The sequence below is a fragment of the Gopherus flavomarginatus genome, chromosome 6, assembly GCF_025201925.1.
Source record: "Gopherus flavomarginatus isolate rGopFla2 chromosome 6, rGopFla2.mat.asm, whole genome shotgun sequence".
In the NCBI taxonomy this organism is placed as follows: domain Eukaryota; kingdom Metazoa; phylum Chordata; order Testudines; family Testudinidae; genus Gopherus; species Gopherus flavomarginatus.
Window position 1 is genome coordinate 51,652,803 of NC_066622.1, and position 24,181 is coordinate 51,676,983.

The 24,181-nt window shown below is 52.2% G+C and overlaps 3 non-coding genes across 3 annotated transcripts; 1 reads left to right on the forward strand and 2 right to left on the reverse strand.

Moving 5' to 3' along the window:
• Positions 1 to 14,133: 14,133 nt before the first annotated feature.
• LOC127054615 (U2 spliceosomal RNA) lies at positions 14,134 to 14,332 on the reverse strand. The gene has a single exon (XR_007775294.1). It is a non-coding gene; the product is annotated as a U2 spliceosomal RNA (small nuclear RNA).
• Positions 14,333 to 15,816: 1,484 nt separating this feature from the next.
• Positions 15,817 to 15,932, reverse strand: LOC127054622 (U5 spliceosomal RNA). The gene has a single exon (XR_007775298.1). It is a non-coding gene; the product is annotated as a U5 spliceosomal RNA (small nuclear RNA).
• Positions 15,933 to 19,053: 3,121 nt separating this feature from the next.
• LOC127054606 (U1 spliceosomal RNA) lies at positions 19,054 to 19,217 on the forward strand. The gene has a single exon (XR_007775286.1). It is a non-coding gene; the product is annotated as a U1 spliceosomal RNA (small nuclear RNA).
• Positions 19,218 to 24,181: the final 4,964 nt, after the last annotated feature.

The window sequence follows — 24,181 nt, forward strand, 5'->3', positions numbered from 1 at the left end:
TCATTAGCCAAATGGCTTCACCCCCTCATTTGGCCCTGTGGAATGTAGAATTCTAGCCCTGGGGACATTGAAGCAAGGTAAGAATGAAAAATACCCCTTCACTTATTAGCTCCTCTCCAGAGTGTAGGTCAGAATCTACAATCCTTTCTGCCCCACCAGCTCCTGTGCCAGGATCCCTCAAGCAGAGCCTGGAGTCCTGCCAATCCTTGACCCCTGAGCCTGGAGGGAGAGGAGCAAGGATCCATTGTTAGAGGGCTTTCCTTTCCCCTGCCCACTTCCCTGGCTCCTGTCACACAGACAGCAAGCAGCAAAAGACCAGAAGTCCAAAGTGCAGACAGAGGGATGTTTACTGGGGTTAGTTTCCAAGCAAGCAGATTCCAAAGCCCTTCACACCAGTCAGGCTGCTATCTATACATGGACAGAGTCTGTTCCCCTGTGTTCCCTTCCCAGCTCTGACACCACAGAGCGTTTAACCCACATCCCTACAGACAATTCTTTCCTGGGTGTCTGGCTGGTGAGTCTTGTGCACATGCTCAGGGTTTAGCTGATCACCATATTTGGGGTCAGGAAGGAATTTTCCTCCAGGACAGATTGGCAGAGACCCTGGGGGGGTTTCACCTTTCTCTGCAGCGTAGGGCACGGGTCACTTGCTGGAGGATTCTCTGCACCTTGAAGTCTTTAAACAACGAGTTGAGGACTTCAGTAGCTCAGACATAGGTCAGGGGTTTGTTACAGGAGTGGGTGGATGAGAGTCTGTGGCCTGCGTTGTGCAGGAGGTCAGACTAGACGATCATAATGGTCCCTTCTGACCTTAAAGTCTATGAATCTATGAGCTCTGACACTGCAGAGTGTTTACCCCACGTCCCTCTTCCCAGCTCCGACACTGCAGAGCCTTGCCTGTGTCCCTGTTCCCCGTTCCCTATTCCCATCCCCCGTTAGCAAGCATGATTCCAATTTCCCCACCCACTGCCTGTTTGACCCCAGTTTATACGGTAATATTCTCAGCGAGACCTTAACCAATCATTTTACTGAAATGTAATTAACCAATTCTAACCTATTGTAACAGAATTCTCTAACCAATTACATCCCACTCCCCTAATTAACTTACACCCAGTAAAATTAATTCTGCAGCAGACAGAAAGAATTAGAGGGCCAGACAGATTGACAACAGAAAAGTGGGAGCCATAAAGATAAACCCTACAGAAATGACGGTTTCACAACCACAACCATTGAGAAGGGATTTCTTGCCAGACTGGATGCTCCCTTAAGATCTGTTTCTTTATCTGGTGGTGATGGGCACTATTGGAACAGGATCATCTTCCTAACAGCCCAACCCCACCTTAGTTCAGTGTGACAGGTTTGGGAGGTGAGGATGTGACCCTTCACTTCCCAGCGTATGGCTGCCCCTGCTGCTTAGCCAAAGGCCTTAGCCTACTGTCAAGGTTTTTTCCCCACTCTGAACTTTAGGGTACAGACGTGGGGGACCTGCATGGACCTTTCTAAGCTTAATTACTAGCTTAGATCTGGTAACACTGCCACCATCCAGAAGTTAGTGTCTGGATCACTCCCTGTCCCCCCAAAACATACCCCTCCCTGGGCAGCCTTGAGAGGCCTCAGCAATTCCCTGGTGAACACAGATCCAAACTCCTTGGATCTTAAAACAAGGAGAAATTAACCATGCCCCTTCTTTCCCCCCACCAATCCCTGGTGAGTCCAGACCCAATCCCCTTGGATCTTAAAACAAGGAAAAATCAATCAGGTTCTTAAAAGAAAAAACTTTTAATTAAAGAAAGAAAGATAAAAATCATCTTTGTAAAATCAGGATGGAAAATACTTTACAGGGTACTCAGATTTATATAGCCCAGAGGAAACCCCTCTAGCCTTAGGTTCAAAGTTGCAGCAAGCAGAGGTAAAATCCTCTCAGCAAACAAGGATCATTTACAAGTTGAGAAAACAAAAATAAGACTAACATGCCTTGCCTGGCTAATTACTTACAAGTTTGAAACGTGAGAGACTGATTCAGAAAGATTTGGAGAGCCTGGATGGACGTCTGGTCCCTCTTAGTCCCAAGAGCGAACAACCCCCAAAACAAAGAGCACAGACAAAAACTTCCCTCCACCAAGATTTGAAAGTATCTTGTCCCCCTATTGGTCCTCTGGTCAGGTGTCAGCCAGCTTTATGGAGCTTCTTAACCCTTTACAGGTAAAAGAGACATTAACCCTTAACTATCCGTTTATGACACCTACGAACAAGGGCTCAGACTGTCCTAGGGAGAGAAGGCCCAGACACAGGCAGACTGGGATTTTGGTTCTTTGTTTTATACCCCTGTCACTAGCTCAGTGATAAAAATACACCTAAGTTCTTAAAGTCTAGTCCTGTACAAGCAGCCTGAATATCTCTATTCTAACAGCCATCGGTCCCTGTGGAAAAATGTCTATTCAGGGTTGTCACTAGACATTTTGGTGCCCTACACAGAACCCCGTCCCCCAGCTCAAGCTGGCAGAGCGGAGCAGTCTGGGGCCAGGTCACTCCACTTCCCGCCACCCGGTAATTGCAGGGCAGGCCAGACCCCACACTCTCGGGGTGGCAGGAAGTGGAGTGATCTGGCCCCAGCCTACCGCACTCTGCTCCCAGCCTTGGAACTTGGGCGGTGGGGGGAAACGCCCTCCAGCACTCACCAGCGCCGCAGCTGGGAGCTGGTGGAGCAGAGCAGGTTGGGGCCAGGTCGTTCCACTTCCCACCGCCCGGTGAGTGCAGGATGAGACTGATCCCTCCTGCAGTCCACCGGGATGTAGCTCAGGGGAAGGGGCGGAGTGGGGGGGGGAATGGAGTGGAGCAGGGGTGGGAAGAGGCGGCATGGGAGCAGAGCAGGGGTGGGGGCTTTGTGGAAGAGGCGGAGCAGGGGCAGCTTTCCTGGCTGGCTCAGCCAGCCAGGGGATCGGGCTGGCTGCTGGAGCAGTACGCAGCTGCGTAGGGCACCAGGAAAAATGGGGCAATTTGATGTCTCCACATCCCTTCACCAGGCAGTGTCCCTGTAGTGTGTGCTGTCTTCATAGGTCCTTTCTCAGTCTTTCTCACCCTCTTGTTTTGAGTCTCCTGTGTCCCTGCTTTCAAGCACAGACTCACTCTGGCTGTTCAGGAGAGGGGAGGACCTTGCCAATGTGTGGCCAACAGACAGCGACAAAGACCCCTAGCCAGCCTGCTCCCTGCCATGCCAAACACCCACTGAAGGCCACCCACAGACCAGCATGCAGGGCGGCTGCTGATGCTCTGTGGCCAACATCAGAAGAAGGTAGAAAAGCAGGGCCAGCCCCCTGGTGTGGCCTCTGTCTGTTCCCACTCACGGTGCTCACTTTTGCAGTGAGGCAGGAGATTTTACCCCAAAAGGCTTTTCCCCAGCTGGTGAGAAGCAGAGAAACACCCAGGCTCCCAAAGTGCTATTTACCAAGCCCTCTCAAGTACAGGGACAGGTGCACATTTGGAAGAGGGAAACTGCTCTACACGCCAGCCCGGGCAGCCGCCCAGTTTCTTTGGCAAGTCAGGAACGGCAAAGACTAGACTGGAAGCACCTGGGGCTCATGTCCCAGCCTTTGTGCTGTCCAACCCCCAACTCCTTCCCAGGGCTCTAGCTGAAGCCAAAGCATTGGCCTGAGCGACCAAGAAGAGGTTCCAGCCCTGAAGGGAGCAGGACTTTCAGCACAACGGTAAAACTGCACAAGCACAACCATGAAGGGACTCGAACTCTCAATCACCTGATCCAAATTATCCATTAGGCCATGGGGTCACACAAGAAAAGCGTCTCCAAGTACTTCTGTAGAGAAGATGGACGCTGTGTTTCTCAGACTCAAGTCATCTACTGACGGGGGCCGAGACTCTCTGGGCACAAGTAGTTGAGTTCCCAGCGAGATGTGAGACTTAATTCTATGGAACCAGGTGCAGGACTTTGGCAGGGAGGCTCAGGCATGGGGGATTGAGGTGCAGCGGATGGACCGGTTGTCTAGGTGCAGAGATTTAGTCACACTGAGGCACAGGAGGGAGGAGAAGGAGGAATCCTGCTGATGGTCAGTGGCTGTGCAGAAAAAAGGGTGTTGATTCCCCCATCCTAAATGGGCTCGTTGGCTTGACCTTTCTCCCCTCTGCAGAGCATAGTGGGGACTGCAGCTCACCCCTTGTGGGGCAGTAGGGCACAGGTGCAGGGTGCTGGGCTCCGATGCACCTGGAAGGCAGATCCGATGGGGTGGGGCAGGGCAGGGCAGGGCCTGTGGTTTACATTCTGCCTTGCCTGGTGCTGGGCCATTGCACAATCCCCAGCCATGCCGCACAGTGCACCTCAAGAGGCAGGATGGCAAACAGATGATCCAGCACAAAGGGGGAGAGGAAATGTGGTTGGGGGGAGGAAAGGCCTTGGGTTGCACTGAGGGAGTGCAGAGCAGGGGTGACACCCCAGAAACCTGCAGCAAAGGGACGGACAGGTGGGCTGCGTGGACAGAAGAGGCAGCGAGCCTAAAAGGGGAGTGGGGTCTAATGGTCAGAGCAGGTGGGGGTTGGTCTCTAGCCCTGGCTCTGGGAGCAGAAGTGGGTCTAGAGGTGAGAGCAGGGGGACTGGGAGCCAGGACTCCTGGGTTCCATAGTGGCGGCTGTTTTTTCCTGTGCCTCCCTCCCTAGAGGTCCCAGCCCAGCCCCCTAGTGGAATCTGACTGGGGGAGGGGGTTGCCCTGCCACTCCAGACTCGTGATTCAAACCCCTCCCCCCACGGGCTCTGACATCACAGAATCTCCCCCCCAAGTCAGAAAGTAGGAGCCCCTCCCCCAATGCAGAGGAAGCTAGTGAGATTCTAGGGGGTTTCTGGCAGAGATGACAGCACTCACCAGACACCCACTCATGGTTGCAAGGAGACCCTCCTGCACAGCCCCCTGCTACGAGAGACCGGGGGCGCCCCGCCAGGGTCAGGAGGTATGCTCCCCCTGAGCCCCTCCCCCGTTACTCCAGGATCCGAGCATCTTCCTAATTCGCAGGGTAATTCTCCTCCCAGGCTCGTGCAAGGGTAGGAAGCACCACCAGCCCCATTTCCCAGATGGGAGAACTGAGGCCCAGAGAGGCTGAGTGATGTGCCCAAAGACACCCAGGAAGTCTGTGGCAGAGCAAAGCATGTTTCTGCCTCCCTCCTCCCAGGTCTGGCCTGCTCCTGGGTCACTGGATGGTGCAGGGGTGGGGCCTCGGGGAAGAGGCAGTGCAAGGGCGGGGTCTCGAGGGAATGTGAGGGTGGAGTCTCAGATGAATGGGTGGTGCAGGGGCGGGGTCCCAGGAGAAGGAGCTGTGGGAGGGCGGGGTCTCGGGACAATGTGAGGGCGGGGTCTCACGTGAATGGGTGGTGCAGGGGCAGGGTCTTGGGGGGAAGGGGCGGTGAGGGGGCAAAAAATCGGGAGAATGGGCAGTGTGGCATTGGGGACTTCAGGGAAGAGGCAGTGTGAGGGCAGGGTCTCGGGGCAAAGGGGAAGCATGTGGGTGGGGTCTTGGGCAAAGGGGTGATGCAGGGATGGTGATTCAGGGGAATGGGTGGTGAAGCGGCGGGCACTAGAGGGAAGAAGCCAGGCGGGGGCTGGGACTGGGGGAAGGGGCAGTGAAAGGCCAGGGCCTCAGGGGAAGGGACGATGCAGAGATGGGGGTTAGGGGAAGGGGCAGGGCCTCGGGGGAAGGGGCGATGCGGGAGCAGGGATTAGAGGGAACAGACAGCGCAAGGGCGGAGCCTTGGAGGAATGTGAGCACAGGGTCTCGGATGATTGGGTGGTGTAGAGGCGGGCTCTTGGGGCAATGTGAGGGCAGGGTCCCGGGTGAATGGGTGGTGCAGGGGTGGGGTCTCGGGGGAAGGGGTGCTGCAGGAGCAGGGTCTCGGGGCAAAGTGAGGGTGGGGTCCCGGGTGAATGGATGGTGTAGGGGCGGGGTCTCGGGGAAGGAGCAGTGCAGGGGCAGGGTTTCAGGGCAATGCGAACACAGGGTATCGGCTGAATGGGTGGTGTAGGGGCGGGGTCTTGGGGCAATGTGAGGGCAGGGTCCCAGGTGAATGGGTGGTGCAGGGGTAGGGTCTCAGGGGGAAGGGGTGGTGCAGGAGCAGGGTCTCGGGGCAAAGTGAGGGTGGGGTCCCGGGTGAATGGGTGGTGTAGGGGCGGGGTCTCAGGGAAGGAGCAGTGCAGGGGTAGGATTTCAGGGCAATGTAAGCACAGGGTCTCCGGTGAATGGGTGGTGTAGGTCAGGGTCTCAGGGTGAAGGGGCGGTGCAGGGGCGGGGTCTTGGGGCAATGTGAGGGAGGGGTCCCGGGTGAATGGGCTGTGTAGGGGTGGGGTCTCAGGGGGAAGGGGTGGTGCAGGGGTAGGGTTTCAGGGCAATGCGAGCACAGGGTATTGGGTGAATGGGTGGTGTGGGGGGGGGTCTCAGGGGAAAGGGGCGGTGCAGGGGCAGGGTCTCAGGGAAATGTGAAGGCGGGGTTCCAGGTGAATGGGCGGTGCAGGGGCAGGGTCTTGGGGCAATGTGAGGGAGGGGTCCAGGGTGAATGGGTGGTGTAGGGGCAGGGTCTCAGGGGGAAGGGGTGGTGCAGGGGCAGGGCCTTGGGGCCAGGGCCGGCTCCAGGCCACAGCATGCCAAGCACGTGCTTGGGGTGGCATGCCACAGGGGGCGCTCTGCTGGTTGCCAGGAGGGCGGCAGGCGGCTCCGGTGGACCTCCCGCAGGCATGCCTGTGGAGGGTCCGCTGGTCCCGCGGCTCCGGTGGAGCATCTGCAGGCATGCCTGTGGGAGGTCCACCAGAGCTGCAGGACCACCGGACCCCCCTGCAGGGACGCCTGCGGGAGGTCCACCAGAGCCGCGGGACCAGCGAGCGGCAGAGGGCCCCCCGCGGTGTGCCGCTGTGATTGCGGCGGTGAAATTGCTAGAGGCGGCCCCTGCTTGGGGCAATGTGGGAGCAGGGTTCCAGGTGAATGGGCGGTGCAGGGGCAGAGGTCTCAGGGGGAAGGGGCAGTGCAGGGTTGTGCTCTTGGGGGGAAAGGGAAGCTCAAGCCCCCCCCAACCTGCCCTCCAGTATCCCCCCCGTCCGCTGTGACTCTCCTGCCAGCACCGCCCCCTCCTCTCCCTCTGTAGGGCCCCCGCTGCCCCTTCAAGCCCCCCCAACGTCTCCCCATCTGTTGTGACCCTCTTGCCAGCCCCACTCCCATCTGTGGGGATCCCTCAGCCCTCATCATCCCCTCCCCCATCGTGTACACTCTACCTGGCCTTTCCGTTCGCTCCTGACCTCCTCCTCGCCCCCGTCCTCAGCACCCTGACACTGACCTCCTCCTCTTGCCCCACCCCCAACACCTTCTTTCCTGTTCCTCAGCACCCCACACCCCCTTCCTTCTCCTCCCCCCCATCCCCGTCTTCAGCGCCCCATCCCTAATTGCCTCCAACCCATTTCTCATTGCTGGGCCCCACTTTCCCATCCCCCTACTCTGGGCCCCACTTTCCCATCCCCCTACTCCCACAGTCCATCCCCAGGGTGTGAGGTTCCTCATCTTCAATCTCTGCTACACCCAAACCTGCCAGGTTCCCCTTTTCAACTACTGTGGGGTTGTCCAACCGCCGACACCCATCCACTTTGGGCTCTCTAAGTCCCACATTCCCACAATGCAACTTGGTAATGCCACCCTTCCTCTATCCCTAATCCCCCTATTCCCTTCCCTTAGGTCCTTCTGGACACCCCAACCCACAGTCAGGCCCCCACATACATCCCAGTCTTCACATGCTGAGCTAGTTCTTCAGGGACCCCCACAGCCCAGCAAACTTCTCCTTCCATGAGCCCCATGGACCTGCGGCGGGGAAGGTGAGGAAGCTCCCACTTTGGCTGGCTGGGTGTGGGTGTTTTTTTTTTTTTTAATATTAGGGTTGGAAGGGACCTCAAGCGATCATCTAGTCCAACTCCCTACTTAAAGCAGGACCCGTCCCCAAATGGCCCCCTCAAGGACTAATCTCACAACCCTGGGTTTAGCAGGCCAATGCTCAAACCACTGAGCTATCCCTACCCCCCCGCCCCAGTTAATCTTTTCCTGTCTTGTGTGTGCTGTACTCACAAAGGCTTTTTGCTCCCTCGGGGTGGGGTGTGGTTTTGGCCGAAGATGAGGTGTTTTGGTAGCCCTGTGGATGCTGGGTGGTGTCTGGAATGGGTAATGTGTGTTCCCAACATGCCCCTTCCCCTCTGCCTGCAGAGCTGAGGACAGACAGGTCTGAGGAGCAGAGCAGGAGCTCTGGGAAGGAGAAGAGCAATATGAAGATGGAGTGTAAGATGAGGCCAGGTAAGTTCTGTGGAGGGAGACATGCTGGACAGGGCCTAGGATTGGGGAGACAACCAGGTGCTTCAAGGGAGATGATGTTGCCATTTGTGAGGGCTGATCATCTCTCTGGCCAGGAGTGGTGTGTGCTCACTAGCAGAAAGTTGGATCCATGAGGGTGACTCCCTGTTCTGAATTTCTTTCTTCCTCCTAGGTTTCTCTCTCTGTGTTGGCCAACTTTCACTCAAACTCTCTCTCTCTCCTTTCATGGACACCTGTCATGTTCAGTTGCCTGCATTCTCTTCCTCTGCTCCCCCTCCCCTCGTCTCCTATGGGCTCTGCTGGGTCTATCTGCCCATGGCCAGGGTCTCTGCCATACTGGGAAGGATGTGTCCTGCCTGCCAGGATAAGGGGGTTGCTCCTCCCACCCCCTATCTTTGGGAAGACCTCATTGCTGTAACTGGGTCACAGTGTGAGTGGCCATTCATGTCTTTGGGGCTGTGAGGTCTGAGACTGAGAAGGGTGGGCTCGCGGTCATGGCTTTGGGCACAGGAGAAGTGGGGCTGGGATTAGAGATGCCCCTTATCACCCGCTAGCTCCATTACTGCATCACCCAAAAGCCTCGCTCAGGGTCCACTATGTGTCCTTGTGCTGGGCACTGCAGCGAGAATCAGAGGGACAGCAGGATGCATGAGGAAATAGATGAGTGTGTGAGGCAGATGGGGGAAGGGTGTGTGGCATACATTGGGGATGGATGGGGGGTTGAGGATTGGACGGACAGCGGGACAGATGGAGAGCTGCAGGGACGGATGGTGATGTCACAGGCTGGACTTGTGATGGATTCAGCTCATGGCCGCTGGCTCTGTCTTCTCCTGCCCCCATCTGACTCTGCCCCTGTCTCTCGGAGGCAGCACTCAGCAGAGTCTGGTCCTGTTGTTACACTGGTGCCTACATCCAGCGCACACCTGTGCGTAATGTGCTCCTGGAGAGCTCAGGTAGGGAGAAGCCTGTGGCTCACGGCTGCTGAACCAGCTACTCCAAAGAGTGCCGCAGATCTCCCCCTCCTTGGGCAGCAAGACCCTGGCCGGGGGGTTCCCTGTCCCTCCTCGCTGCCAAAGCAGCCTGTTCAGCGCAGAAACTGAGGTCACCTGTCTCTGCCCAGCCTCTAGCTGGAGCTGCTCCAGCCCCGAATTGGTGGTATCCAGCCTGGCCGGAGTTGGTGTGATGTCCTAGCAGAGTCCGTTCTTTCTCCTTGGTAGATTATGATTTTCCCCACTGCAGTTAGTTGCTCTTTCTCTGCTTCTCCCATAGCCCTTCCCCAGTGATAGTGACCCCTGCTGGCCAGGCACGGGAGTGTCCTGTACGTGTCTTCTTGTAGGAGCAGTGACTCCTGGTGGCGAGGGGCAGCAATGCCTGGCATGTATCCCCCCTAGAATTGCTGCAGCGACCCCTGGTGGCAACTGAGGGCAGTTGCCTATGTGACCCCACTATTTCCATTGTGCCTGTGAGCACTGGCGGGTAGGTGAGGCAGGGCCCTGTATGTATATCAGCCATTGGGGCAGGGCCCTCTGCGTATCCCACTCTCATCTCAGTGACTCGTGTAGCCCAGGTGGGGCAGTCCCCTGTATGTATTTACTCCCCCCAACCCTTGCATTGGGCCTGTGACCAGTGGTAGCCAGAGGAGTCAGTGCCCAAGGAGTATTCTTCACCTCCCCCAAGGTGGCAGGCTCCCTGGATGGCTGTGTCAGGCAGTGCCCTGGGTATCTTCCAACCCCTTTGTGGCAGTGAGCCCTGCTTCTGGTGTGTATCACTCCCCCACTAGGGATGTGCACTGGTGGCCAAGTATGGCAGTGCCCTTTGTGTAGACCCCTCCTTCCCCTCCCCAGGGTGACCAGATAGAAAGTGTGAAGAATTGGGACGGGGTGGAGGCTAATAGGCACCTACATAAGAAAAAGCCCCGAATATCGGGACTGTCCCTATAAAATCGGGACATCTGGTCACCCTATCCCCTCTACCCCTGTGCCAGATATGGCAGGCACTGATCCCTGGCATCCCCGTGGGGCAATACCCTCTGTATATCCCCCAATTGGGGCAGTGACCACTGCTGGTCAGGTGGGGCAGTGCTATGTGTGTGTGTGTCCCCTATTTAGGTAGTGACCCCGATGGCTAAGTGAGGCAGTGGCCTTTGATTTCCTCTTTTCTCCCTAGCCCCCTCTCTCTCTGGGGTAGGGCCCCCAGTTGGGGCACTACCTGATGTGTATCTCTACTAATTGGAGCAGTGACCTCCCTGTGGTGCCCTGGTGTGGCAGTGCCCTATTGGTATCTCCTTCCCCCTCTCTCCATGCCATTGTGGTAGTGGCCACGTCAGGCAGTGGCCCGTTTATCATCTCCCGCCCACCAGCACCATTGCAGCAGTGCCACCTGGTGGCCATGTGTGGCAGTGCCCTGCCTGTATCCCCCCCAACCATTGCTGCAGTGACCCCAGCTGCCCAGTTTGAGTAGTAGCCTGTGTGTACCTCACCTATTGGGGCAGTAACATGTGGGGCCAGCTAAGACAGTGCACAGTCTGTGACGTCTGGTGGCCACGTAGGGCAGTGGCCTGTATGTACCATCTCCTCTGGAGCAGTGACCACTGGTGTCTTGGTGCTAAGATGCAGCCACCTCTGGGTTACATGGTGGGGCTGTTTACAGGACAGTGGGGACAGCCCCCTGCCCCCCTCTTTCCAGGAAGTAGGGGAAAGTCTGGTGTTCGGGGCAGAGCGTTCTACCTTCTATTGAACTGTGATGCCCTGAGCACCTTTCCCCTGCATGAAGAAGACCCTGTGTGACTCCAAAGTTGGTCCAGTAACAGGTATCACCTCACCTGCTTTGTCTCCCTGGTATTCTGGCAACTGTCCAACTTCTCCTTTGCTGTTGGTCTTGAAATCTCCTCCAAGCAACCCCCCGTCAATCCCTTAAGATGCCAAACCTCTCCTGGAACCCAACCCTGGGGGGGAACGCCACTTGAAAACCCTACGGCACCATGGGAGTGGTAGTGTCCACTGCCTCCATCTTCCACCAGCCAGGATGGGCCCCATAGCACCATGGGAGTGGTTGTGTCTCCTGATTCCATTTCCTGACAGCTACTGCCAGGCCTGGCCCAGACTTCCCATTTCTGGTGCGAGTCTGGAAGCAGATGCTGCCATGAGGCGGTGCTGAGAAGGGTGGTACTGGTGTCAGGAGAAAGCAGGAGGAGTAGGTGGGTCTGTGCTACTGCGGGGAGGTGCTGCCCTTGCTGTAAAAGTACCCTGCTATTAGAGGAGATGTCATCTCCCTGCCCTGCCACGCTCTGCACCAGCCCCTGCTTGTCACGGGAGCAGGGCTGGCTCCAGGCACCAGCGTAGCAAGCAGGTGCATGGAGAAGCCAATTCAAAGGGACGGCGCATCTGGTATCGGGACAGCACGTCTGGGTCTTTGGTGGAAATTCAGCAGCGGGTCCCCCATTCCTTGTCTTAGTTTTTGAGCTGCCACCAAATGTCTACCAAAGAGGAAGGGAGGGAGGACTCGCTGCCGAACTGCCGCAGAAGAAGCAGTGTGGTTGAGCTGCCGCCGAAGAGCCACAGATTTTTTTTCTTTCTTATTTAATTTCTCCACACCAGTCATGGTTTTATAGACCTCCGTCGTATCCCCCTTTAGTCGTCTCTTTTCCAAGATGAAAAGTCCCAATCTTATGAATCTCTTCTTAGACATATGCTGGTCCATATCCCCTCATCATCTTTGTTGTCCTTTTCTGAATCTTTCCCATTCCAACAGATCTTTTTTGAGATTGGGGTGACGGCATCAGGACGCAGTATTCAAGATATGGGCGTACCATGGATTAATATTGAGGCGATACGATAGTTTCTGTCTTCTTACCTATCCCTTGCTTAATGATTCCCAATGCTCCGCTGCACATTGAGTGGATGTTTTCAGAGAAGTATCCACAACGACTCCCAGATCTCTTTCTCGAGTGGTAACAGCTAATTTAGACCCCATCGTTTTATAGGGATAGTTGGGATTATGTTTTCCAATGTGCATTACTTTGCACTTAACAGCACCGACGTTCATCTGCCATATGGTTGTCCCATCACCCAGTTTTGTGAGATCTCTTTGTGGCTCTTCGCAGGCTGCCTGGGACTTAACTATCCTGAGCAATTTTGTATCATCTGCAAATTTTGCCACCTCACTGTTTACCCCTTTCCCCAGATCATTTATGAATAAGTTGAACAGTACTGCTCCCAGTACAGACACCTGGGGATAAGAGAGGGAAGATCCTCTTCTGACATTGGCAGACCAGGTGCCAGCTCATGCTAAGGCCCCTAGGCCTTACTGAAAAGTGACAAACGCATGGCTGGAAACTAGTCTTGCCCACCTGTTTGTTAGTGTTGTTAAAACAGGCATTAGATTCATAAAAATGTGTTTAGAGTTTATGACAAGCTCGTGAGTTGCTGCATGCATTCTTCTCACCTATAATAGCCGTAGCCTATGTTGTAAGGTGATATATAAGCATTGGCACTAAAGCTGTAAAACCCCTTGCTGCCACCCGGCCACCAGTCAAGAGAGAAGCATTACCAAGTGTGAAACGCTAGTTTACCAGACGAAGCGTCATCTCCTTTCCAACAAGAGAAGGCCCTGACTGAGACATCAGACAGGCCACTGTGGATCATCCGTGGACAAAAGACCTGGTTGATTGCTCCCCCTCACACACCCACGAGGAGGCAGAGACCTGTACAAACACTTGGCCCCATCAGCTTGAGCTCTGGGGAAATGGAATAAAAATCCCTGTCAGGAAGAAACTGTTGTCCCCACCCCCGATGCTGCTTGGACCTCAGGGAGATGGCACGCCTTCTAAGCATAAGCGAGGGATCCTGGCTGTTTTGCTAGGGTTAGCCCTAAAGGACATGCAGAGTTTGCATGTTACAGCAGCTTCTACTACACCTGGGTGCCCAGCTAGAGTCAGGGTGCCCGAGGGGGCTGTCTATGACTCCATGTTAAGGCTGTTCTAGTGCCTGAGGAGATCACACTTGATGCTTGGTGGCTGAGATCAAAGTGTGGAACACACAACCGTGAGGAACCCCACTGCCTGCCAGCCCGAGGCACCAGGGGCTCCTGCTCTCTGGGGCTCAGGCTGCACTAGAAGGGTAAGTTTCTAGCTTGCTGGTTCAGAAAACCGGAAGGAAAAGATAGAGAACCCACATTACATTTTTTAAAAAAGAATCCTCATGATTTGTAAGCCACTGTTGTGATTTTGGGGATTTTCCAATATTGAGGGTGGCAATAATGAGAAGTTAAGGGTTATTATTTAGCATTTAGATTACAGTCCGTTTGGGTGGAAAAAATCAGGATTGGGGCCCCTGTGTGCCGGGTGAAGCACGACACCTAGTGCCTTGTCTTGATCTTACGAACCAAGATACATAGAACGTAGGTCGGGTGGGGAGAAATCTGTGTAACTCATGCAGTTGCTGATGTACATGTAATCTCAAATATTACCAAGCACCCACCCCAAGAAAAACAAAAACAAAAAAAAAACCATCTCCCCAACAGACCCAGAGTCTGGAAAGCATTGTCCCTCATACTGTTGAAAAGATTCACAGCAGAAAGAAGAAGTCCAGCTTCTTAAATAATTCTCTAGCAAGACAAAGAAGAACCTCTCACATCTGCAGACTCACAAAACACTTTCAAGAAACCATAACTGTATTATCATAAAAAACAAAAACACTATAGATACCAGATTTTTCTGCTATTTTCAAAGAATGTGCTTGAAAGAAAGATCATCACAGTTTAACTCTTTTCTGTTTTTCTAATTGAAAGGTTCTCTCCTAATAGAGATACACCACTGCTGGAGACACTGCAATACCTAGTCAATACATGAAGTAGACAAAACCAGCTTCTATTCTAACTAACCTTCTCATTTCAAAAATCAAGCTAATAGATAATCCTCACATCAAAGACATATCACAGATTACACTGATCAGAACAGACACTATCCTTTGATCTTAGCTCCAGGAAACCAAGAAACAATGCTGACACTCTGCCACGCACACACACCCCTGCGCCCACCCATTTCTACCTCACCAGGACGAGCTCCCAGACACGCAACAAACACCATAACTAGGAAACTCTATGGAAGAATTCAAAGCAAGAACCCTTTATACATAATTCTGTTCAAAGACAGACAAGTCTTGCAGATGCCTTCCTCTCGCTGGTTTCCCCTCTAGACTCATAATTTCCATAAACCCACCCACTGACCTGTGACTACCAATCTCTCACTCTTAACTCTTACAGCAAACCAGGGGAAAGAAAGCCCGTGCAAGTGCTATTCCGCAGCCCCGATGCTCTTTTCTGCTCCTTCCCACACAACTATCTCAAACATACAGTCAATTGCATCAAAGCAGTTCCTCGCTATTTGGGGCATTGGTGCCCCTTAGTCCCTCTGAGGTGATCGGCTGGTTCCTTCTGGCCTTCAACGCTAGGAACCTGACTCAAAGAGCCACAACCTTCCTCCTCTTCTGCTCCTATGAACTATCCCTCATCTGGGCAAAACGTTTGAAAACACTGGTGTTTTCACAACAGGAAAGGCATGGACAATTTCTCTTCTGTGGAGAGATGAGGGAAACCATGCAATCACCTTCTGGAAGGTATATTAAGGAGGGCGGCGTAAGAACCCTCATGGACTAGATTAAGAAAGCAGCTCTTCAACTGACCTTCCAACAATGACAAACTAAAATCTGCAAGAGCAGCCTTTCAACTCAGGGGCCCAATAATAAGCTGTTGCCAATAACTAACCGAAGAGTTACAAATGACTCCAAACCATACACTCTTAGGACAAACCAAACGTTAATGCAGGCTACGTCTACACTACAGGATAAATTAGAATTAGCTTAAACCGATTTTATAAAACAGATATTATAAAGTCGATTGTGCACGTCCACACTAGGCACATTAATTCGGTGGTGTGCATCAGTGGTCCGAGGCTAGCGTCGATTTCTGGAGCGGTGCACTGTGGGTAGCTACTATAAAATAATGAGGCCAATAACATCGATTTGCGTCCACACTAACCCTAATCCGATATAGTAATATCAATTTTAGCGTTACTCCTCTCGTTTTGTAGGAGTACAGAAATCGATTTAAAGAGCCCTTTAAATCGATATAAAGAGCAGTGTAGTGTGGACAGGTGCAGCGTTAAATTGATTTAAGGCTGTTAAAATCAGTTTAACAGCATAGTGTAGACCAGGCCACAAACAACAACACGTTTCTTTGCTGCTCTTCAACTGTGATAACCAAAAACTTACGAAACCAGAGAGCCAGAATACACATCACAAAACAGTCCCCTGGCTAGCTAGGAACCATCTCACTAACACAATGAGCTCAAAAAAAAGAAAAGAGGCAGAAAATCCCAAACAGTCATTTTCAGAGCTCTGAGTTGTTTTCATACACTGATAGAAAAGCTTGAGCCACTGACACCAGTTCAGGTAGCACCCTTCTGTTCTTTTCACAACAGGGAACAGCCTCCCCAAAGCAAAGCCTCAAAAAATTGGGTACAAACTCATAAATGTTCTTCTTTACAGAAATCTTTAGCAAAAGGCAAAAGATTTATACAAACTGAAAAGAAAGCAGAGTGCAGAGAACACATGGCAGAGGCACTGCTGGGGCAACTGCGTATGCTACCACAAGTCAGGGTGAGTACTCTCACAGCCCGCTAAACCGCTAGCTTTTAGATGAAATGGAATTGACCCGATTGACAGCCCGAGTTGGATCATGGGAACCGGGGACACAGGGAGCAAAACCAGCCCCTTGACCAGGGACTTGCTTCGCTGCGGGCAATGCATTGTGGGTATACAGATAAGATACTCTGGCCGTGTCCGGCGGTCAAAGGAGACTTTTCTCCGGGCTGCCTCTGCTCCTTCCCCAGCTGGGCGGAGATTGGGATGTGGCGAGGGTGGGGAAGCTGCTCTCGTGAGACAGTCCTGCTGATGCCCAGGCGCATGGAGGACGGAGCCCGGACGAGAAGCCAGAGGGCACTTGGCCCACAGCTCAAATCCAGAGCAAGAGCACACACTTTGCAAAGGAACAGGAGCCGGGATCTTGGACATGAGATTCTATCTGCCAGCGGGGGTGCGACCCCGCATTGTACCTGCTGCTTGGTTTGCCTCTGCTGCAAAGTAGCTGGCCTCAGATCCTTGGGGTTCGCTGAGCTGCAGCTCACCTTGATACACGGGAACAGCTTAAAAATCATGGAATATCAGGGTTGGAAGGGACCTCAGAAGTTCATCTAGTCCAACCCAATCCCCAACTAAATCATCCCAGCCAGGGCTTTGTCAAGCCTGACCTTAAAAACCTCTAAGGAAGGAGATTCCAGCACCTCCCTAGGGAAGCCATTCCAGTGCTTCACCACCCTCCTCATGAAAAAGGGTTTTCCTAATATCCAACCTAAACCTTCCCCACCACAACTTGGGATCATTGCTCCTTTTGTTCTGTCATCTGGTACCACTGAGAACAGTCTAGATCCATCCTCTTTGGAACCCCCTTTCAGGTAGTTGAAAGCAGCGATCAATCCCCCCTCAGTCTTCTCTTCTGCAGACTAAACAATCCCAGTTCCCTCAGCCTCTCCTCATAAGTCATGTCTTCCAGCCCCCTAATCATTTTTGTTGCCCTAGGCTGGACTCTTTTCAGTTTTTCCACATCCTTCTTGGAGTGTGGGGCCCAAAACTGGACATGGTACTCCAGATGAGGCCTCACCAATGTCGAATAGAAGGGAACGATCAAGTCCCTTGATCTGCTGGAAATGCCCCTACGTATACAGTCCAAAATGCCGTTAGCCTTCTTGGAACAAGGGCACAGTGTTGACTCATATCCAGCTTCTCATCCACTGTAATCCCTAGGTCCTTTTCTGCAGAACTGCTGCCTAGCCATTCGGTCCCTAGTCTGGAGCAGTGCATGGGATTCTTCCGTCCTAAGTGTAGGACTTGGCATTTGTCCTTGTTGAACCTCATCAGGTTTCTTTCGGCCCAATCCTCTAATTTGTCTAGGTCCCTCTGTATCCTATCCCTACCCTCCAGAGTATCAACCGCTCCTCCCAGTTTAGTGTCATCTGCAAACTTGCTTAGAGTGCAATCCACGCCATCCTCCAGATCTTTAATGAAGATATTGAACACAACCAGCCCCAGGACTGACCCTTGGGGCACACCGCTTGATATCGGCTGCCAATTAGACGTGGAGCCATTGATCACTACCCGTTGAACCCGACGACCTAGCCCGCTTTCTATCCGCCTTATAGTCCATTCATCCAGTCCTTACTTCTTGAACTTGCCGACAAGAATACTGTGGAAGATTGTACCAAAAGCTTTGATAAAGTCAAGGAATAACATGTCCATTGCTTTCCCCTCATCCCCAGACCCAGTTATCTCCTCACAGAAGGCAATTAGGTTAGTCAGGCGTGACTTGCCCTTGCTGAATCCATGCTGACTGCTCCTGATCACTTGCCTCTCCTCTGAGTGCTTCAGAATTGATTCCTCGAGGACTTGCTCCATGATTTTTCCAGGGACTGAGGTGAGGCTGACTGGCCTGTAGTTCCCCAGATCCTCCTTCTTTCTTCCCTCTTTTCAAGATGAGCACCACATTAGCCTTTTTCCAGTCGTCCGGGACCTCCCCCGATCACCATGACTTTTCAAAGATAATAGCCAATGGCCCTGCAATTACACCCGCCAACTCCTTTAGCACCCTTGGATGCAGCGCATGCAGCCCCATGGATTTGTGCTCGTCCAGCTTTTCTAAATAGTGTTGAACCACTTCTTTCTCCACAGGGGGCTGGTCACCTCCTCTCCATGCTGTGCTGCCCAGTGCAGCAGTCTAGGAGCTGATTTTGTTTGTGCAGAGGGGGCGGGGGCGGTAGGAGGAAAGCATCGAGTACATTAGCTTTTTCCACATCCTCTGTCACTAGGTTGCCTCCCTCATTCAGTAAGGGGCCCACACTTTCCTTGGCTTTCTTCTTGTTGCTAACATACCTGAAGAAACCCTTCTTGTTGTTACTCTTAACATCTCTTGCTAGCTGCAACTCTAAGCGTGAGTTGCCCTTCCTGATTTCACTCCTGCCTGCCTGAGCAATATTTTTATACTCCTCCCTGGTCATTTGTCCAATCTTCTACTTCTTCAAACGGTGCTGCCTGCCAGTGCACTCAGCCTCACTTGGCAGGTAACAAAAGGGATGGAGTGGTCTTCTAGTTTCTGGAGAGTGGCTGACAACACCCGACCTTCTGCACTGAAGAGAAACTGACGTGAGAGAAGGCAGGGGAGGTCGTTCTTGCATTGGACCAACTTGCAGTGGGGAGAGAGAGAAGCAAAATGCAAGCTGCACTCTTTCCCCAGCAGCAGGTGGTCCATGTCGTCTCTCTGATAGCCTAGATGCCTGGGATGGGACCCGGCTACAATTACAGGGCACGCAAGAGCCCTGGCCCGGGCAGGCAGGGGGAGGGGCCTGAGCGGAGGGGCGGAGCCGCGTGAGCATGTATGCAGATCTGTGTGCGAGCAGAGCATTGTGGGAGAGGAGGCAGGCTGCCCAGTAGGGCCCGACTTTGGCACCGGGACCTTGGTGTGGAGAAGGGAGGGGCCTCAGGGATGCGGCAGGGCAGCTGTCGGCAGTGGGGGCCAGTGTGGGCAAGGCCAGGGGTCGGGGAGAGCGGTCAGCCCCGTGTCTTATAAGTCTGGGGAGAGTGAGGGTGGGCAGCGGCTGGGCAGTAGAAGCTCATGCTTACCTGGCAGGGGACATACAATGACTGTGAAGGGGGTTTTTCTAGAGTGAGGTTTCTCCATTGCACTGTGTGTTTGATGACCCTTGTGGTTTCCCCAAATGAGGGAAACTTGACTGCATAATTTGTGGTAGTGGGGGACTGTGTTTGTATTTTTCCCTGGCAGTTGGTTGAAAAGACAGAAAACAAAAGTCTTGGGATATCTTTAGTACAGCATGCAATTCTGTGGTTGGTTTTGACCAAAGCAGCTTTTTTTCTGTGTTTGTGTGACTGCTCTTTTTTGCAGGCTCTGTAGTTCTTGGCATCTTTGTCATTCCCCCTGATGATGGGGCAAACAGAGAAAAATCAAAGCTCAGCTCTGAAACTTTACCTGTGGCTTACAAGGCTATGTGCTTTCTTGACTTTCCCTGGTTTTTTGCAGCTGATCTGTTCTCTAGTCTGCTTTTGGAGGCGGGGGCTTGGACCAATGCCTTCTATTGATCCAAGGGAAGCTGCCTGCCTGGTCTGCTTCTTTCCCTGCTTGTAGCTTCTTACCTGGCCCTCCTTCTTGGGCTCTTCCTCCTTTGAAGGGAGGATGGCCTGTCCAAAACACCTGTCCCACCCGGTCCCCTCATCCAGCAGGCAGCCTTGCCCCCTGCCCTGGGGCTGCTTTGGCTTTTGCTGTCTGTTCCTGTCTCTTGGTGGCCACCCTGTCTGTGCTACGGCGACCAGGCTGTCACAACCCTGTGCTGGAGGAGGTCTTTCCGTCGTTTTAGGCCCACTGCCTCCCCAAATGCCTTTAGCTACGCTGGGGGTTAGGGCGGCATGGCCGCGTCACCCAAGAGCGGGTTTCCCATATGCGCACCCCTGACAGATGGAGCTGTTTTGACTTCACTGTTCAGGATGCACCAATCCTCGGGCCTGGTCTGCACGGGGAACATAAATCAGCACGACTACGTCAGTCCACGCCTTGGTGGGAAGATTTCTTCCGTCGACCTAGCTCCCGCCTTTTGGGGAGGTGGATGGCCTGCACCAACAAGGAAAACCCTCTCAAGGACCCTTCTCTGGGAAGAGTGCCCTTCCGTTTGGGGAGATTATGCTGCTTTAAAAAAGAGAAATAGTTGAACTGGGTCTCTCTGTGACAAGGTTGACTTTGTCTTGCTTCCCTCGTGGCTCCCTATAGCAGTTGTGTTCTGAAATCTTTAGGGTTTGACTTCATTTATGATGAAATCTTGCTGTAACTTTATTCTAATTTGGAATGAGTAACTAGACCTGAGCTTTTTGGTGTGTCATTGGAGCATTGTTTAAAAAACCTGGGATTCCACTTTCTGCTGCCTTTCCATTACATTTCCTCTGAAAGCCCACTCAAAGCCTCCACTTCCCACATAACTCTCTCAAACATGCAGTCATCAGGCATACAGAAGATGCTTACAGTTTCACTCCATACCAGTTGTCATGTTATAATTCCCCACTCTGAACCTTAGCGACCAAAAGATGGGGTACCAGCATGAATTCCTCTAAGCTCAATTACCAGCTTAGAACCTGTAGTGCTGCCACCAACCAGGAATTCCAGTGCCTGGTACATTCTGATCCCCCCAAAACCTTGCCCGGGGACCCCCAAGACCCAGACCCTTTGGATCTTAACACAAAGAAAGTAAACTCTTTCCCTCACCGTTGCCTCTCCCAGGCTTCCCCTCCCTGGGTTACCCTGGAAGATCACTGTGATTCAAACTCCTTGAATCTTAAAACAGAGAGGACAATTCACCTTCCCCCCTCCTTCTCTCTTCCCCTCCCAGACTCTCCCTGAGAGAGACAGTAATCCTAACACAGAGAGAAATTAGCGTCTCTCTCCCCCTTCCCTCCTTTCTCCCCACCAATTCCCTGGTGAATCCAGATCCAGACCCCTGGGGTCTCACCAGAATAAAAAAATAATCAGGTTCTTAAACAAGAAAAGTTTTTAATTAAAGAAAGAAAAAACAGTAAAAATTATCTTTGTAAATTTAAAATGGAATAGGTACAGGGTCTTTCAGCTATAGACACTGGGAACACCCTCCCAGTCTAAGTATACAAGTACAAATTAAAATCCTTTCAGCAAAATACAAATTTGAACTTCTTCCAGCCAAATACACATTTGCAAATAAAGAAAACAAACATAAGCCTAACTCGCCTTATCACCTAGTACTCACTATTCTGAACTTATAAGAGCCTGTATCGGAGAGATTGGAGAGAAACCTGGTTGCACGTCTGGTCCCTCTGAGCCCCCAGAATGAACAACCACCAAACTCTAACAGCACACACAAAAACTTCCCTCCCTCAAGATTTGAAAGTATCCTGTCCTCTGATTGGTCCCCTCATCAGGTGACAGCCAGGCTCACTGGACTTGTTAACCCTTTACAGGCAAAAGAGACATGAAGTACTCCTGTTCTATTAACCTTTACTTATCTGTTTATGACACCAGTCCATTCCTTGCTGTTTCCCGTCTAACCACTGCACACATATGGTATCCCCTCCCTACCCAGAGCTGCTTCCCGGCTTTTGCGCTCAGGACAGGAAAACGAGAATGGAGAGGTAAGCTATGCAGGGAACTCTTCCTCAGCTTGCACTCCACTTGCCAAGGGCCTTTTGGGGTCTTCTACGGACTTCAGGTTTCATTTGATTTCCAAGGTTTATGGTCTCATGAATTAGCCATCTCTCCTAATTCAGGGATCCTACGTGTCAGACCAAAGATCGATGGCCCAAAAGAGCTAAGAAACAGAAATAAAGCTGAGCGCTAGGCATTACGTTCAGATGAGCATCCAGAATCTGACTGTGCCCTGGCATGTTCAACACTGCGAAAAGAAGGAGCTCGTCAGGTCCCTCTGCTAGCACCCAAATCTGATGTCTAGTCAATCTGCTGGGAAATAAGGAAAAGGAAATGAATGAAGAAGCCAGGCAATAACAAGGAAATGAAGAGGTTTGTTGAAGGGGTTCTGTCTGATTTACCATCTTCCCAGCTATCCATCAAAGTTAAAGACCTAGCCCAGTATCCTGTCTTCTGACAGCGGCCAATGCCAGGTGCCCCAGAGGGAATGACCAGAACAGGGAATCATCAAGTGCTCCATCCCCTGTCGCCCATGCCCTGCTTCTGGCAAACTGGGGTTAGCTAGTGATACCGCTGGCGAAGCGTCACAGATGGACTTATCCTCCATGAATTTATCTAGTGCTTTTTTGAAGCCTGTTATAGTCTTGGCCTTCACAACATCCTCTGGGAAAGAGTTCCACAGGTTGACTGTGTGGTGCGTGAAGAAATACTTCCTTTTGTTTGTTTTAAAGCTGCTGCCTATTAATTTCATTTGGTGACTCCCTAGCTCGTGTGTTATGAGAAGGAGTAAATAACTCTTCCTTATTTACTTTCTCCACACCAGTCATGGTTTTATAGACCTCCGTCACATCCCTCTTTAGTCGTCTCTTTTCCAAGATGAAAAGTCCCAATCTTATGAATCTCTTCTTAGACGGAAGCTGGTCCATATCCCCTCATCATTTTGTTGTCCTTTTCTGAATCTTTCCCATTCCAATAGATCTTTTTTGAGATTGGAGCGACGGCATCAGCACGCAGTATTCAAGATGTGGGCGTACCATGGATTAATATTGAGGCGATATGATAGTTTCTGTCGTCTTACCTATCCCTTTCTTAATGATTCCCAACATTCCACTGCACATTGAGTGGTTGTTTTCAGAGAAGTATCCACAATGACTCCCAGATCTCTTTCTCGAGTGGTAACAGCTAATTTAGACCCCATCGTTTTATAGGGATAGTTGGGATTATGTTTTTCAATGTGCATTACTTTGCACTTAACAGCACTGACGTCCATCTGCCATTTGGTTATCCCGTCACCTAGTTTTGTGAGATCTCTTTGTGGCTCTTCGCAGGCTACCTGGGACTTAACTATCCTGAGCAATTTTGTATCATCTGCAAATTTTGCCACCTCACTGTTTACCCCTTTCCCCAGATCATTTATGAATAAGTTGAACAGTAGTGCTCCCAGTACAGATGCCTGGGGATAAGAGAGAGAAGATCCTCTTCTGACAATGGCAGACCAGGTGCCAGCTCATGGCAAGATAGAGTCAGGATGCCCAAGAAGAATGTCTATGGCTCCATGTTAACGCTATTCTAGTGCATGAGAAGTTCACACTTGATATGTGGTGGGTGAAATCAAAGTGTGGAACACACAAATATGAGGAGCCCCACTGTCTTAGGGTTAGGGTTATGCCATTCAATCTCTTTCAGGGTATGTTTTCGTTCTGAGAGGTAAGAGGCTGCTCTGTGTGTGTGTGTGTGTGTGTGTGTGTGTGTGTGTGTGTGGTGTTATGGAGTGAGGTAGCAAAGGTTGGTTGCAGAGATGCTGCATGTGCCACAAAAATTGTGCCCCACCCCCCCAGCTCTGGTCCCAGAGTCCAGTATTTGCATAAACCCACCTGCTGACCTGTGACTAAGAATTTCACCCTACTAACTCTTCCAGCAAAACAGGCCAAAGAAAGTATGTGCAAGCGCTGTATCGCAGCCCCCATGCTCTTTTTGGCTCCTTCCCACAGAACTTTCACTGCATACCAGTCCAGTTCCTTGCTGTTGCTTGTCTAAGAGCTGCATTCGTATGCTAGCGCGTAGCCTGAGCTGATTCCTGACTTTTGTGCTCCATACAGCCTTGCCTGTCTGTGGCGCAATGGGTCAGCATGCTTGGTTGTTAACCAAAAGGATGGTGGTTCCAACCCACTCCGGGATGGTGATAAGCCTGTTTTATTTCCTTGCTTCCATGAGGCCTGTGGGGAGCCTTAGAAGTCTCATTTTGCTGCCTCAGTGCTTTCAGCTGGTGGCCCAAAGAGCGTGCTGGATGCCATTCAGAAACACGTCTCCCAGCAGCCGTGCCGGAGGCTCAGGCTTAATCCTCGAGGCCGAGCACAAAAACTTTCAGCCGGGAACATTTTGCTCCCTTCCCGCCTCTGCCCAAGTGGCAAGGGAGAAGGGGACGAGACACGCCTGCTCAAAGACGCCTCCCTCCCACTTCCCTGTAGGCTGTGCAAAGCTCTTGGCCTGCCTCATGCCTCGTCAGGAAAGAGCGGCCATGCTGCCCAAGCCTGAGTCACGTGTGCAGCCTGGCCCACCCCGGCTG